Source organism: Pinus tabuliformis, chromosome 5_1 (assembly GCF_031772625.1).
Source record: "Pinus tabuliformis cultivar Carrire ecotype Pingquan chromosome 5_1, CPIR1, whole genome shotgun sequence".
In the NCBI taxonomy this organism is placed as follows: domain Eukaryota; kingdom Viridiplantae; phylum Streptophyta; class Pinopsida; order Pinales; family Pinaceae; genus Pinus; species Pinus tabuliformis.
This window is the reverse complement of record NC_142305.1, coordinates 103,901,667-103,906,144: the sequence shown is the minus strand read 5'-3', so window position 1 is coordinate 103,906,144 and position 4,478 is coordinate 103,901,667. Positions and strand designations below refer to the sequence as shown.

The 4,478-nt window shown below is 39.5% G+C and overlaps 1 pseudogene; it reads right to left on the bottom strand.

Annotated features, from left to right (window-relative positions):
* Positions 1-1,504: 1,504 nt before the first annotated feature.
* LOC149163650 (protein DWD HYPERSENSITIVE TO UV-B 1 pseudogene) lies at positions 1,505-2,269 on the bottom strand (annotated as a pseudogene).
* Between the last annotated feature and the right edge of the window lie 2,209 nt (positions 2,270-4,478).

Here is a 4,478-nt window from a genome sequence, read left to right as displayed (position 1 = left end):
CACAAAATCAGTACTAAGGGCTGCAACCAAGCAAGATTTCATGTAACTCTTTCAACCAGACTTTAGACTAAGGATTAGCCTCCTTAGTCAGAGAGGGCTCTCTCACAGACTTTTGATAAAAATCAATCACAACAACAGATGGCTAACTCTTCACACATTTATGAAAACAAAGCTGGTTGGACACATATCAAATTGGTCTTCATTGGGCTATGGAGTCTCACACATTTAGTAAACAAAAGCACAGTCATTTCATGGAAGTCAAGGCTCTTTGCATCAGATGTTCAAACATACTTTACATAAACCACAGCTTGCCAAGCATACAGGAAGTCAGAGCATTAAACATGAATTCTGAGTGATTATGTTGTAACAAGGCTGTAAAAGAACATTAAGAGAATAAACCACCATCACATTTGAACAATATAATCCATTGAGAATCTTGAGAAGAAACAACAGCTGTTTTACTATTACTGTAATAAGTCTTTTACATTGGCCCAAATAAAACTCTGTTTTTGTATAAAATCTCCAACCCTACTTACATCAGAGTTTTCACCATATATAGGAAAACCCAAAACTACCACTATCTTGAGTCTCCTCAACAAGCATGAAGGGAGAACTCGATGATCTACCATTAATTACCCTTATCTATTTCTAAACCAACTAATTAAATACATGAAGTGTTGGGCTGTAAATACATAGAATCCCAATTATATTTCAAATCCAACTCCATCTCCTCGTATGCATGATTCTCCTTGGATCCTTGACAGCTGTACAATTTCTGTTGTGGCTGAGACATGTTGGAGAAACATTCACTGAACAAGCTGACCTCGGGTGCTAGCTGTGCAGATGACTCATAAATTGGCAAACCTGAACACCCTATTTTCACGGTCCCTGTCTTCCATTTTTCTTTACCATTTAAAGAGCACACTCCAAGTTCTTTAATACCTTTAATAACCACGCATAACACCATATGCCTTATGATCTGGATGCTTTGTGAACTGAACAGGTGTCTGCAGTTGCTTGTTGGCCCTTAATATAACATGTTTTCCATCACCCTGAAATATAGGAAACTGTTCCTGTTTGTCGGTCTTTGATTTGCCTCACCATATTCGAATCCAAAGGAGCTTGCCTTTTATCTTTAATTGACCAAAATAGAGCGGACTGCCACATCTTGGATGTGCTGTAGGCTATACTGATAGACAGGTGTCTCTCTTTCAAGTTTCTCGATCATCTCACCAACATAGCTGCTCTGCGTTTAAAATCACCACCTACAGCAGTTTCGTAGCGCGCTACGAAACTGCTGTGTGATTTAAAAAACACAGTCTTCCTTTAAACTGCTCACAAAATTGAATAGTTGCTGTTTGCTAGGCTTCACGGTTCACCATTTGAACCAGCCTATAAATAACCAACTGCTCATATTCATCCTTGAAGACCGACAACACCGCAAGCAAGTCTGCCACCAGCATTTCCTATGCTCTTACTCAATTCATGGCCATCTTTGCCAAGATCATGTCTGAGCACAGCATATACGAACAACCTTTTTCTCACAACTCCCACTAATAATGTAATCCCTCCCATTCATATAATATGACCGAGTATAGTTCTGAACACTTCCTGTAGGAGTAATGTCAAATTTTATATGTAGCCTTCCATCCACAGCTAAGTGTTGTTTGACCTCATTATCCACAGTTGAGAAAAGGATATAATGATCATCACGAGAAAAGCACACCATCACATTCCCTCTTAAGCTGGTCGTTGTATACAAAGGATGTGTAGGCTTTTGTCGTAAGTCCCACGTTTTGATTTCCTGATCAAAAGATGAAGTCGCAAACAAGTATGGGGAATGATGAGCAAACTTTACCACATTTATATGTTCACGGTGGAGATCTTCGAAAACTTGTAACCGTTTTCTACTGCACACATCATACAGAGCAACATGTTTTGAATATCCACTAGCAAGGAAATAATTATTTGTTTCATTAATATGGACAGATGTTAATTTCTCAAACTCTTCATATGTGTAAGTGGCAGGGTTTCTACTGCTGCTGCCTGCACCATATCTGGAAGGAAGAACAGTTGAGCGCATTCGGTTCATATCATACAGTTGTAATGTGCCATTGTCAGAGCCAGCAATAAGCTTGGAAGGGTCCTTGTTGAACCAACAGAGACCAAGAATACTATGATTTGCTCCAACTGACTGAACATGTCCGACAATTTTACCACTTTCATGGTTGATCACAACCACTTCCCCATCCAAAGTCCCGAAGACCATCAAACTAGCATCAGATGGCTGATACTCAAATTGTCTGGGCCGAAACTTCTTGTTTGTCCTTAAGCATGTTGTACAAAACAATAAAAAAGTCGTCCTCCAATGTTGTCGACGCGCACAACCACAGCATAAAACTTGTATATAAGCAAACCATTTCCCTTACCACTCATATGATGCTTGTAATCTAACTCCAGATTGTCGACGAAAGTATCAGAAAACAAATCGGTGCTATAAAGGATGGAGTCCAGCTTTGAGCTCTCGTTGCTCCAGCACGTTTCAGGCCTTCCTTCTTAATTATAAAGCTTGCCCCTCTGAAAGCACTGGATACAAGGGCAAGCAGACATCCTTTAAGATTGCTTGACGACAATCCGCTCTCGATTCCTCTTAGTCTTTGCACTAGGACTCCCATCGCTGACTGTTCTTAGATCCCTGCCAATCTACGAAGTCTGCAATCCGAGCATGAACCGGAGAACGCAGTTAATTGGACTCGAATTTCTTCTGTCGTAACCATTACAAAAATCAAACTTTGTGATTTGACCTTCCAACATCTATTTCTGAGTCGTAGTTTTCAGGGCCATAACAGACTTTAGCCTTCAATCAGGGCTGGATTCTTTCCAACAAGATACTGACTATGTGGATGCATATAGATCAACCAAATGGGCAAACCTATAGCCTCCAGCGCCATTTGTATTATCTCTTATGTTGGTGCCAGACAAACGACCTGGAATTGTGGTTCCAATTGAAAGTGCATTGTGTCCACCTCATAACCACCGCAACTTTTGCTTGTACAACTGTCAACCGTCTCTTTGCAAGCACCCATATTATGACATTTACCATAATGCCCTCAGCCACAAAAGGAGTAATTATTAAACATGTTTCCTCTTGAAGATTAATCTTAATGAGCTGCAGCTGAACAACTGTTTGTGATGGACCAAAAAGGCTCTGGTGTTGCTCTAAACACTGCAGTGTCAATAGTAGTAAGCACCATTCAAGCAGGAACCTTATCATCAAAATTTAGTACATGAACCTTCTGCTGAAAATTCGAGCAAATCCCCAATTTCGTAGCATGCTACGAAATCACCTAAACAGGTAGCGCTGCGAAAATGCTAAAAAAGAATTCATGCGCTGCGAAAACACCCTGTCTTTAAGCTAGGCTAAAAAATTTTACCAACAGAATTTTCAGTGATAACACAGAACATATATGTCGTTTGGAGCTCGACTTGTTGTAGCCACAATTTTACCATACCTACCTTTCCTGATTTCACATTTTGTGGAGTTGAATAGCATTGTGTGTCCTTGATCACACATTTGTCCAACACTGAGTAAATTATGATTCATGTTTTCAACCAATAGAACATTCTTGGCTAGAGCATCTTTGCTTCCGAGACTGACGGTACCTGATCCTATAACATTTGAAGATCCATCATTTCCAAAGGACACGGTTGCATCCTTCTTCTTTTTCAAAGATACAAATTTCTTTCTATCTCCAGTCATATGCATTGAGCAACTACTATCAACATACCACACATATTTGTTGTTTTGAGCCTTGAGAGTGAGAGCACAATTATCAGTCTTCTTCTTCTTCCATATTCGTTTGTTTTGTGGCTTCGAAGATTCTTCTGGAGGATTTTCAGGTTTGTAGTCTCTGGCTCTGTGTCCAAAGTTTCGACATTTGTAACATTCAATATTATTTCTTAAATGTTCAAATATATTGATGTTTCGTTGAGCCTTGGGAGGTTCATATTTGACATATCTCCTGTAATTGTATTGGTTCCTAGGGTATGTGTGACATTCTACAGCTTTATGACCAAATTTTCCACATGAATAACAATAGCCATGAAAAATATGTTGGTACTTGGATGGAAATCTTCGTCGGAGAATTATCTTCCAAGGTTGTTCTTGTGAATCTTGTCCAATGAAGTCTACATCCCTGTCAGATCTCATAGGTTCATTATATTTTGTTGTAGAAGGTCCTTCTTCTTCTTCTTTGTAACCGAGGCCATTTATGTCGTTGTAAGATCGTTGATTGTTGATGATTTCTTCCAACACCCTTGAGCTGTTGGCATAGTTGGACAGTGTTTCCCTACTTCACTTCCTTACGCAGCGAGACTACTTCGGCTTCTAATGCATCCCTTTCTCAATTGCTTTCTTATAACTTTTTTTGAAGTGACTCTTCAATACATTTGTGTTCTTCAACCTCAATTTTGAGACC